Below are 13,031 nucleotides of genomic sequence, written 5' to 3' on the forward strand. Positions count from 1 at the left end.
AGATTGAAGTACTACATTTTATGCCACATAAAGCAATTTTGCACACCCTGTCTGTGCATCCTTTTTTGGGTTGATTTGCACCTTTGCAGGCAGAGCTGATGAGCAGCAGCACCAAGACAAAGTCCTGGGGAAAACCCCAGCTCATCAAAGGTCAGGGCACTGCCCATCATCACACACACACTTGGAGAGGGACATGGACTTATCTGGAGTCATGCAGGCCAAAGGAAAACCACCTACTTGCTGTACCTGCCCGGAGTGTCCATGAGGATGGATGAAAGAACGGGCACATGGGTTGCAAGGCACGTGTGCCCAAGCAGGGGCAGCTGAAACAAAGCCAAGGGACGCTTGGGCAGCAGTTTTCGGTGAAGCAATTTATCCTGGGGGCTCAGACCTCAGTGCCTGCCCAGCATGATGCTGTGGAAAAATGCCTGGCAGAGCCCAGGGGAGGGTGGCTCTGGGTCCAAAGGAGCTTGGAGACACCAGCTCAGACTCTTGCTGTCTGACCAACCCATGCAACCTGAAATAAGTCACTCGATGTCCCCGTGGGGGTGGGAATAACCCTGACATTGCATCCTCTGAGCCAGGGCTGGGGTGCAGCCTGGGGGAGTGCCCTGTCCTCCCTGCCATGCTAACCCCAGGAAAGGTCCAGCTCACACAGCCAGGGGCCCCTTCCTCACCCTTCCCCAGTCCCCAGTGGAACAATTTACCTTTCGGAGCAAGTCCAAGATATTAATTAAGATAAATCTACCTCAATTTTGAGATTCTCTTATCATGTAATTTATCAAAATTATGTTAATTATTTCTGTAGGGCAGCAAAATTATTACCTCTTCCGTGTCTGATTTGTATTAATATTCATAATTTAATAATTCAGCATCCAAGCCATCTGGTTTGGGGAGCCACGCTCCTTCCCCTCCCTCTGCCAGAGCCAAAATGCTCCCCCCTTCCCACTCCAGCACCCATCCAGACAGCCCCCATCGGCTCCCAGCTAAAACTGTGTCACCGGCTCCTGTCGGAGTGGGTGCTGGTGTCCCCCCGGTGTCACCGAGGCTGCCGTGGCAGGGTCCCCATCCCCCGGGGAGGGGGAGCAGCCCTTCCCCTGCGCCAGCCTCAGCCTCTGTCACCGGCACTGTCTCAGCCCGGCAGGTGAGCGCAGCTGAATTGACATTTTCCACACTTTGTGATTTTTACACTGTAATTTGACATAATTAATGCCTACATTACTGCTGATAATTTAGCTAGTTAATTAAACTCGGAGGAGATAATTAAGGAGAGGCTACTGCTTGGACTGCTAATTGTTTTTGTCATTATTTTAGGGGCCCGACAGCTGCCGGCTGAGTCATCCTCCCCATCAGCTGATGGCCGCACGTGATGGCCGTGCCGTGGGTACCGGAGGAGCGGCGGAGGCCGGCCCGACCCTCCCGGGCTGGCCGGGAGCCAGCGGCCGCCGGCCGGAGCGCGCAGATGGCGAGCGGGGTCCCGCGGACCAGCGGCCCCAGAGCTGCTCGGGGCTCCCGGCTTGCGGCTGGAGGAGACGTGGAGAGATGCAAAGAGGGTTTTTGCGGAGGAAGAGTTGAGCGGTGGGAAGGAAATCAGCCTCCGGCGCGCCGGGGAGGGCAGGGAGGGAGGATGCTCAGGGCAGCGGGCCGTGGAGCGCTTCGGGTGCTGTCAGTTCGTGCAGCAGAGGGGATCCCGGCACGTTTTGGGGCTCACGTAGAAGCAGAGACCCTGCCCACCCAGCCAGCTGGAGAGGAGAGCGAGACCTGCAATTCCCTGTGCAGCAGCGCCAAGCGCTCGCCTGGCACTGAGGAAAGCCCATCTGCCTGCCATCCCCGGAGCAGGAGGGGAGGGAGAGCACAGGAGGGTCCCTCGTCCCCATGTGAGTGGCTTTCTCCTTAATGCCACCCCAGTTGCCCTGGTCTGTGCTGCTGCAGCATGTGCCTTCTCCTTCTCAGGTGCTTTAGCTTCATCTTTAACTGTGAATATAACCAAACACTTACTGAACAGAAAAGCAGGTGGGGGAATAACCCAGCTGGTCCCTGGAGAGAAAAGCACATCACAGAGCCAAAGTCCCTGCTTCCCACTGCATTTCTCATCTCCTGGAGCCCTCTGCCAGCGTTGCCCCACACCACCCACCCTGCACCAGTCCCTGCAAGACTCCAGCCAAAGCCCCAGCTCCCCATGGCACCTGACACGGGCACCAAGTTCAAAATCACACCATCAGTGCCTGTATCTCTTCCACACCAGGCCTTGTTCCTCCATCCTGCTCAGCCACAACCTAAACTGACATGGGAGCAGAGAAACCTTCACCCTGTGGCCAGCTGAGGTGCAGGAGCTCTGCACATCCCAACCATTCCCCCTTCTTCCCTGCGGCCTGGTGGAAGGCAGCATGAGGCACAACCATCACCTTGTTCCTGTTCCATGACAGCTAGAGAAGCTTTGTCCAGCCTTCCTGACATGCAAAGCCCCCCCAGCTTCCCCCAGCCCGCTGGGCAGCACCAGCCCATGGACCCTGATGGCCAGTTTCCCTCCCCACCACGGGCAGCCCTGCCAGGCTGTTTGCTGCTGGAGATTCCTTTCCACCCTGTGCCTCCTGGCGAGCTCAGCGCTCCGAGCTGGAGGCCAGCTTGACATCTCAATCCAGAGATTAGGACAGAGACTGGTCACTGCCCAGGCCTGGCTAGTGCCCTTCAAATAATTTGATTAATCATCTTAGCTTCACTTGGTGCAGTTGGCATCCTCCAGAATCAAAGCCTCTCCTGAAATGCTGTGCAGAAAAAACCATAAAGCTGCTGTAAAGGTTCAACCAAGCATGGCCCAAAGCAGAAGCCGGGACTCCAGAGGCTGTGCACTGGGTTGGCTAAATACTCCCTCTAAATATCTCTACAGCTAGCAGTCAGAGACACAGAGATGTGTAACAAATTGCACAGGGGCTGCTTTTCCTTCTCTCACTCTCAGGAAGAGATTTTTTTTTTCCCCCTCCTGCATTTCTATTTATCACAACGCAAAACAGAAACGTGCCAAAAGGATTTTATATTTTCACTTGGAACAACAATATTTGGACAGCCCCAAGGATAGCAATTGCAGCAATCATGAAAAAGTAATACTTTGCGCTTCTGTGGTCTCTTTCATCCAAGCATCTCACAGCACTTCACAAATGTTGGCTGTGATCCCACGGAGGCCCATGCTCATGGATCATCCAATACAGGAATTCATTCCACTGGGTTCAGCAAATCAGGGCTGTGGGGCTCTGTGGGGCTCTGGAGTTGCTCACCTCCACGCTCACCGAGTCAGCAGCTCCATCAGCACTCACACTGCATCCTGGGTTATTTGTTGATATTTAAGTCTGAGCTCCTGGAGTCAGAGGATTGTGTTTCCATTTTGAAAACTCTCTAGTTTGTCATCTTGGTGCAATCCCTGCAACAGGAATCCTAAAATCCCAGAAAGCAAAAGAAAAATAAGACAAACCAAACATACTCCCTTTCCAGCGTGGTGCTTTTTTTGCAGGCTCATCTCTCTTTAGAGTCGTGCTTCAGGATTTTTGTATTTATTTTCACCAGAAGACAGCAATTCCTGCACTCCAATACTCATAAAAGAATAAACCCAGCTGATCTCAAACTGCTCAGGGAAAACCATGGCAGGGAGAGTGATTTGCCAAAATCTGCAGCAGTGAAAATAATAAACCTCAAATGTCCTTGTTCCCAGTGCTTCCCCTGCCATACAGACAACCACAGTCCAAACGCTTGAGGGTTTGGTTGGGGTTTCTACTGTCATCATTTTCCTGCATAAAATCAAAAAAGTTTTCTTTCTTGCTATATCCAATGTCCCAGCAGGGATGGGAGGCCAAGTGCTCCCACTGACAACATCCCTCCTTCTCCCACTCATGTTCCAGCCCCAAAGAATAGCCAGTGTTCAAGACAAAGCTCAAGACACAGCCCTCTTGCAGGGCTCCTGAAGGTCATCCCCCTCAAATGTCACCCTTAGGCCTTGGGTTGACTCCTCCATGAAGGGCATGCTAATTGTCATGAATAATGAGCCCCTCTGCCACAGCGAAGCAGTGGGAGATAATCGGCCATTGCTGTGAGAATGGTTTCCTTTAAGCATGAAGAGGTGATCCCTTCCTCTCTGCACCCCGATCCTGGCTCTTTCAGGTCACCAGATTTCTCATATGTGCAAGGATGTCTTTGCAAAGATCCCTGGAGAAGGCACTGTGTCACTGGGACAGCTCATCTGAGTGGGAAGCACTGTCCCACGGATGTGCCAGGACATCATGCAGTGCTTCACTGGGCAACCTGAAGGTGATGATGGCTACCCTGGGAAGTGTGGCCCCAGGTGACCAGCTACCAACCAGAGCTCATGGCCCTTCAGGGCTGTTTTCTTGCACTTCCAGCAAACCATCCAGCCTCTCTGTGTCCCAGCTCCTTCCCCTGCAAGGAAGGACATGTTTGCCACGCTCGAAGTGCAGCTGAACACTTCGAACCCAGCAGAACTTCAAACCACCCTTCCACCTCTCACCTCTGCGCTATCTCCCAGTGAGATGAATCTCTCCCATCTGCCCAGCCCGGTGTCTTCATCCCAGCCTTGCCTCCCCGACCCCCTTTCCCTCTGCCAGGCTGCTGCAGCCACACGTGCGCGGGAAGAGCGCCCTTGGCACCGAGGGGAGCGAGATGTGAAGGGAGAGCATTAGGTGGAATGAGAGATAGCAAAAGCACAGGCATATCAGACGTCTCCAGGCAAGATAACACGATAAATAATCAATCAATCCCTACAAAATCCTTAAGTGCTTGATGTATCCTCCTGCAAATTGAATCACTTCTTCTACCAGGAAGTTCTCTCTTGTAAATAAATGAGAGCAGAAATGGCCCATATTGAAAAATAATGTTGTTAAAACCACTGATTAAGTTTTACACAAGCATATGAGAGCAAACTAAAAGGTTTTAGCTTTTTAATTTAAGAAATGAGGAATATGATATAATTTCAATTTGTGATGAGATAAGATGTTCTCGATATTGTGGCTTCAATTGGATTATATCCTAATGTACTTCTATAAAGTGTCAGGCTAGCTGCAGATTAAGGTATGTGTGTAATATTCTTTATTAACAATTTAATGGACTTGCTTTCACTCTATCCATCTTAATCAGTGTTTCCAGTCCACCTGGGAGATCTAGTTAGTGCAGAACCTGAAACTCCAACCTGATGAAAGAGGGAACTCAGTGATCTGTCAGTGTCAAAAAACAAGAGGGAAGTACTGATAAAAGACTGTTGAGGATCATCTTTAACCTCCTGTCATCAGCACCACTCCAAAAGCTCTCAACAACTGCTCTTGGAGTCACTCAATGAGACATATGCCCTTCCTCAGATCTGCATCCTTCCCCTGCCAGAATAATAAAGAGGCTTTTGGCAACAGGTAGAACTTCCCAGACCACAAAATGTAGTTGCCTGATCTCGAGGGACCTGCTCCTATAATCCTATTTTACAGTCAAACGCCAGTGCAAGAGCAGCCTGGTCGTGTGGACTCTCCAGCATCGTCCATAGTCTCTGCTCTGGTGCTTAGACACTTCCATCTCATTTCCCTATGAAATTTATTCATTACTAGTTTGTACCTGCATGTTCTGGTATCAACATTTGCCTTTAGCTTAACTAGCTCCTCTCCCTCTCGTGTTTATCCAATCACATCTCCCAGCTTTCCTTTCATTAGGCCAAATAAGCTGTGCTCGTTCAGTTGTCTCTCATAAAGGGGCTTCCTGACACTTTCTCCACTCTGGTGACCTGGCTCTGCACCTCCCCCAGTTCTCCAGACTGCACATAAGTGTGCAGTCCCCCTGTGCAAATGCTTCCCCATCCCTTGGAAACACCTTCTCTCTAGACAGCTCCAAGAACCAAGGTGCTACCCCAGCCAGCTCCTGCTCTCCAAGCACCTACCTCTCCCACCCTCAGGCACCCCAGGAGGGTTGGCTGAGGCTCTACCCCAATCAAGAGCTTTCATATTGCAGCTGTTTGGTGAGAAATTGTTATTTCACACACACACCAGCCCAGCACAGGGTGACCGGGGTGGCTCGTGGTGCGCTGCACGAGGTCTCACCGCTGGCTGGGTCCCCACCGCCCCCTCCCCACCACCTAGACTGCCACATGCATGCACAAACAGGGACTTGGGGCACAGAACTGAGAGCAGCAGTCTTGTAAATAATGGCCAATCAGGGGAGGAAAAAAAAAAAGTTTATACATCTCATCTATAATTCCCTTGCAATGCAATGATTCTGCAAGGGTGGGTCGGTCGTAGCTGCAGGTGCTCCCGGACGGGGGAGGAGCACAAAAATGAAGTTGTTTGCGGCTTTTGATTCCATCCCTGGAATTATTTACAGCTGCAGGCAATATTAAACTATGTAGAGCAAGTGTCCTCATTTACATGCTAATTCATTTATACCCTCTGGATTGATTTCTCCAATTCATTTTCAGCCCACTAACTCTTCTGATATGAATTATATTATCACCTCCAGAACAGCAGCAGGGAAATGTGACGAAGCCACCCCAGCTCTTCTGATCTCTAATTGCCCTCGCTGTTCGGAGCCGGCATGGCCAGCTGCAGCTTTGCCTCCTGGCTACCAGCACCCAGCTTCCTCCCATCTCCTGGAGAAAAACCAGCAGTGTGGCTTGGGGAGGGAATCATCCCACTGCCAGCACTTGTCTTATTCTGGGGAAGACCCAAGCAAGAGGAACTTGGGCTTGCTTTGAAAATCATTCCCTCTCTCTGCCCAGGAGGAGGAACCACCTCATTTCAGAGTCCATCTGTGTTCTGCAGAGGGAAGTCCTGGAGTAGTAAAGAAATTGAATTAATCCTCAATTTCCCAAGGGACTTCCTGAGGCTTCTCCGCTTTTCACAGCAGCCTCACACTGCACTGGACAGACAAGACACATTCCCAGTTTTCCCTGCCTTGGGAATGAGATATTCACCAGTGGAAAGGACACAGTGCCCAGAGAATAGAGAAGGACAGGGAAGCTGAAGGAGCTGGGAGCAGTAGGGTTTTACTCCCTGCACTGTCACTGACAGTGTTTAGACATCCTTTTCCAGAAGGCACATCCAAATGCAGATATCTCTTTGGAATCCCTGGTTGAGGTCTGATAAGGTAACAGCAGAGAAAAGACCCATCTCCTGCACTACACCTAAGCAAAAGGGAGAGTCTCCAGGACACCAGCTGGGTGAGAGGGAGAGGAGAGAAACCACCAGCAAATGAAGGAGGGCACATGCAATGATGCAGTTGTGCAGGTCTGCCCACACCCCATCTCCCTCAAAGTAACTGTGAAGTTGTGCAGGTTAACAAACACCTGTGTGAGGCAGCAGCTGAGGAACCCATCACCAGGAAGATGCTCAGCAAGACAAAGCACCTGAATCTGGACCACTGTGGTTCATCCTGGCCACACACTTCCCTCTCCCTTTGGCCAAAAGTGTCATTCAGCACAGGAACCCAACTGGTGAGATAGACACCAACACTGTGGTACGAACAGACACATCCAAATTGGGTAGACAGACATTGACATTCAGTATTTCAAAGACTTGCAGAAGCCTTTCTATGGCCTGACTGATTGCTCACACTCAGCATCTTGTTTGAAGAGTCTGTCAGAGAGACTGGATGGTTCAGGACTGATGGAAATTAAATGGGACCACTTCCCATCCAAAAAATCTGAGCAAAATGAAAGCTATAGGGCAATAAAGAGGTTCTGTGGTTGGGATTTTTTATTTTATTTTATTTTCTCCTGGACAGCAGGGAAAGGGCAGCTCTTTGTTCCTGATTTACATCATCTGAAACAATTAATTTGTGAAATCCACAGTACCATTCCCCTTGACATCCAGTGTTTATTATGCTTCAGACCATTTGAAACGAGCACTTGAAAAGGAGAGAGAGCCCCTCTGCCTCCTGATCACTGGAGGGAAGGAGAAAGTTGTCCTAAACAGAACAACAGACTGCCCCTTCTTAATGGCACTTCAAAGCTCCTCGGACAGGAAAATTGATAATTGTGTCAAGTACAGTTTTTCTAAACTTCATCATTTAGCGCTGAAAACTGGGCTATTGAATTCATATAGTTCTTTGATCAAGACCAGTTAATTAAGTTATTCCCTTGATATGACTCTTATCACTTTAGTGCCAGACCTACATCACACTTACACAATTTACATCCTGGCTTTGATATGCATCGTTTAAGCTTCCCAGACCAAAATCACTCGGTTTCTGTAGATTCCCTGCTACCTTTCCAGCTTCTCCATTAGGCTGAGCTACAGGTCAGTTATTAACAGAGAGACTGTGCACACCAGAAGGCTCCTGGGTTTCTCTACTCTTGGTGACTCTTGTCCTTCCTGCTCCTTCCCACCTGATATCTCCTGACCCTTCATCTTCACAGCCATCCTCCATTCACCCTCTGTTTCTGACCACCCATCCAGGGGCTCTTTCAGCACATCCTCCTCCTCCTCCTCCACACTTCTGCTTTCCACAGGAGAGTGACAGGCTCCAATTTAGGTCTCCACAGTTTTTCTTGGGCTTATCCCCTTAAACCGGATTAGCTAACGTCTTAATGCCAGTGACACCAGTCACAGCTCACCATCTGATCCTGCCTTTCAGGATTTGCTGCATCTCTGCACTTTCCATTGCTAAACCAGATCCTCTGATCTTCCCTTCCAAGCCCCCAGCTCCCCGTCTCCTTCACCCTGCCACTGTGGCCTGCTCGTTTTATTCTTCATATCTAAGAGATGCCCAGATCTCCTCCTTTCTTCATCCAGCACCTCCAGGGTCTGCAAGCTTTTGTACCCACCCTGTTTTCGTAACTGTGAGTATTTCTTCCAGATTGTTTCTTTCACTTTGAGACACAGCCTTCCTGGAAAACTCTCAGCACCCCTTCCTTGGGCCTCCCTTTTTTCCGTATCAGATACAAGATCTCAAGACTTTCTTCCCCACCACCTCTTACACACAAATCAGCCCACATGGTGATTCCTCTTATGTCTTTTAAAGCTCCTTCACATCCTTTCCAAGCATTCCTTCATTCTCCACCCATCTTCACTGTGAGGTGGAGATGCTGCTGCTGTAGCCCTCTCCATGCAGCTGTGCTGAGCAGATGCACCAGGAAATCTTTTCCTCCTATATCCACACCTCTGCCCTAGACCAGCTCAAAAAAACATCTTAGGGTCAAATCAAGTATTTCATCAAGTTGTCTGTCCTGATCATCTCTGCGTTCCTGAATTTTAGCTACTCCCCTGCTCTCTGGGTGGAGGTGAGGGACTCTTTTTAGCTCAGTAAAACTATTATTAAGGGCAAGGACCAGCCTGCATCTCCTGAAGAGGTTCTGCAGCTGCACCCACCTGTGACCAAGAGAGGAGATGGTGTGATCTGCAGCTTTCCATCACGTTTCTTCCTTTCTGGGATGTGATGGAAGAACTACTGAGAGAAGTGTGAAGGAAACCCAGGCAGTGGTGAGCCCTGGTGCTTGGCCTGCTCAGTCCCACCACATCTCTGGGTGTTCCCCAGCATCCCCACCACGGCTCATTCTGGTTCCCAGCTCATGGCATGATGTAAAAAGCAGTCACATTCTCTGTATTGATCAGGCTGTTCCTCCACACACATGTTCCCTTTGTCCCCCCTAAAATGAAACCCCAACTGAGAAGAGTCACCAGCTGGAGTTTAATTTCAGACTCCAAGGCATATCTGGAGCCAATTTGCAATGCGCTTACTCCGAAAATCACCCTCCCCTGTGACGCTTGACAGCTCCAGACCACAGTCCTGCTCTCAGCTCCGAAGGAAAAATGTTTTAATTTGTCACAAACCAATTATAGCGTCTCATCTATCCCTGAATTACTCATCTTGGCTACAGTCTAGGACAAAGGGCCCCTCTGAGAGGAGATTAGACATGGATATTAACAAGAGAAAAATTGTCCACTGTCTCACCTTGCTGGGGACGCGGCTTCCAACGAGACAGGAAAAGGAAACCCCTCCTGACTGACAGCCAGAGGGAGGGCTCCCATCCCACAGCAAATCCCTCGTTTCACGCGGAAGAATAGTCACGACAAACTCCGTATTCAAATAATATTCATGCATGGCAGATAACAGAGTCACGGCTGGCAGAGCTGCAGCATGAATATAAATAATCTCCGCTCCCTCGGCTGCTGCTGCAGATGCTTTGCCACCGTGCTGGAGCGTGGGTGAAGGGGCTGTCAGAGCAGGGCAGGGGTAGGGATGCTCCAATGGAGCCACTGTCTCCTCTGAGCTCCATGTGCCACCCCTCTAATGAGCCCTGAGCCCTGCACTAGGTTGGAATGCTCTCCCATGGACCCCCAGCTAAGCAGTGGCTCCAGCCTCCTCCCACCCCAGCTGCCAGGTGTGTTTGTGGCTCTCACAGGGCACATCAGCATCCCTGAAAGTTCTTGCTTTGGACCTGATCTAGTTTCCCAGGCTCCAAGTTCTCCTGTGTCAGTGCTCCTCCCTTCCCTCCCTTCCCTCCCCTGCACTCTCTCCATATCAGTTCTCCTTCTTTCCACCATTAAATCCACACTGGTCTCAGGTATTACCCTTCAACCCAACAGCCACAACCAAGGTGTTACCTTCCAAGCTGAGGCACGGCCTTGAGGATGCTTTTGGACTGTCCCATCTCCTGAGCAGTTCCTGTTCCAATTCATCCAACTGGAAACCAGAGGTGAACACTCAGAGGCAGCACCCAAAGCTCTCATGGGCAAGAAACACTTTGCACATACAATTGCAATGGTGATGAGTTCCAGCCACTTTGCTCAGCAGTGGGGACAAAAAGCTGTGGGCAGATTTGGCCTCAGCCAGCTGGAAAAGCTGGATGTGTTGCTGCTCTGTCTCAAATAGACTCAAAAAGCATCAGAGGGCAGACTCTTAGACTCTTCTTCCCCACACTCACTGCAGATCAGCTTCCTACTTGGATGAAGAGGGAGACGATGAAAGTCGATTTCCCTTTGTGCTCATGGCAAATAATTTGGAGAATTCCCCTTGTTTACTCAGAACTGTTAATGATGCGTCAGAAATTACCTCGGAGATTGTAATTAAGGAAAACAGCAGAAGAGAGAGAGAGAGACACACACACACACACACACACACACACACAGAGCCTAATCACAGCTTCATCTGCAAGTCTGGAAGTGACAGAGCCAACAGCAGCTTCCCCATCACCCCAAACCTGCAGAAGAATCCTCAAGAGCCTCCTAAATGCCAGAGGCTGAGGGGTGCAGCCCCAGGCCCTGCGCAGCCCCCACACTCCTCTTCAGCTACAAAGAAAGCAGTGGTGGCACTCCAGCTATCCAGGAGCCTGTGAGGCCACGAACCCCACTGGAGGCCATCAGGAAATGAGCAGGAAGCTCAGCCCCCTTCAAACCATTTTGGAAGTGGAGCAGCTGATCTAGAAGAGTAATTAAGCTCTCAGTCATCACTGAAATGCAGACACCCACATGCACACAGCAATGTATCTGTCAACCCCCTGCCAGCCTGACCTCGGGGCTCGGCGTCTGGTGGGGCTGGAGCAGAGCACAAACAGCCCTTTCTCATGGAGAAGGGAGAGGAATTTGATTCCTATTCAGTTATAGGAGGGTGCCTGGACTGCCTAATTACTCAGGACTGTCCACTGTGGAGAGGCAGTCGAGAGCTGGTTTCCCAATGCTTCCCTTCCTGCTCAGTCCGAAGGCCAAATCCTCTCGCTTTGCCTTCTGGAGCACTTCCACGGGGTGAGCAAAGCTGCTTGTGCCAGGAGAGCAAACAGGGGTCAGGCAGGGGAATCAGCTCAGCTAGAAGCAGCCAGCTGGAGAAAAGCCATTCCCTTTCTCCACCTTAGCCAACGGCTTAGTTCTTCTAGGGCTCGTTTCAAGCATTGGATTAGGAGAATGGTGGAATTGCAAATCCTATGAGTCCCAAATTCAAGGCAGAGGAAGGGGGAATGAGCCAGGTTGTTCTCATGGCCACCATCAGCATTTGTCAGGGTGTGCAGGAGCTGTGGGACAGGCTGTACAGAGCTTGGTTTTGGTATAGCCTGGCCACAGCCAGACAGCATTCCATCGATACAGACAAGAGTTTGGGACTCTGAGTAGGATGTGTTTGGATCACTACCTCACTATTTACCCTCCCATCTTTGGTGTAAAATAACTGAGGTTAGTCTTGCAGTCAGCCTCACACCAGCAGCATGGTGAGGCAGGCTGGGTTCTGTCTCCCCTCCCACTCTCAGTATTTTTCTGTCTAGAGACCACTTAAACCTAAACCCACAATTTTCCAGGTGAACCTCATATCACCTAGACCATGGCTACTATCTCAAACTGACTCCAGATGGGAAAAGGAGCAGTTTTCCCTTCAAAACCTGTTCTTGGAATATGTAGCTTGGAACATGAGCAGGTGTACCCCTGCCTCCTATCTGGCAGCAGCCTGGCCTCCTCACAAAAGCAAACCCTACAGCTGGTCCAACCATTGCCACCACAGGGCCCTGGGGTTGTTGTTTAAGCACTTTGTTATCACATTTCTGCAGAGGTCCAGTTCCTGCCTGTTTTCAAGGTGGGTGAAGGCTGGAGAGGGAAGGATTGGATGAGTTTGGATGATGCTGCCACCATCCTCCAAATCCACGCAGACTAAACTTCTTGAGGCTGGAGAATCAGACCCTGAAAAGATGAAAGCCCAGCAGTAATGACAGCCTGGGATAGCTCATCGGGAAAGGTATTTCTCTTCTTCAGCAGAGATGGTTTCAGCTCCCTTCCTCTCAGCTGGCAGCCCACAAAGGCAGGTTTAGTTCTGGGGATTTGCTGCTACTGCCCAGGTCTGGAAGAGGAGCCCTCCTCCCTCCCATCGTGTTTACACACAGCCCCAGAAAAGACAGAGCTTCCTGACATGCAAACAAAGATGGCAAGGCACAGCATGCCAGCCCCTGTGGCCAGCATGTCCCCACAAACCAGTCTGTCTTCCCCTCTGGGTGAGCACAGGCCAGCATGGAGCAGAGTGTGGTGGCACAGAACCCGGTGACACCACGGTTCTGCCACTCGGGTCACCAATGCCACGGT

This window comes from Parus major, chromosome 14 (genome assembly GCF_001522545.3).
Source record: "Parus major isolate Abel chromosome 14, Parus_major1.1, whole genome shotgun sequence".
In the NCBI taxonomy this organism is placed as follows: Eukaryota; Metazoa; Chordata; class Aves; order Passeriformes; family Paridae; genus Parus; species Parus major.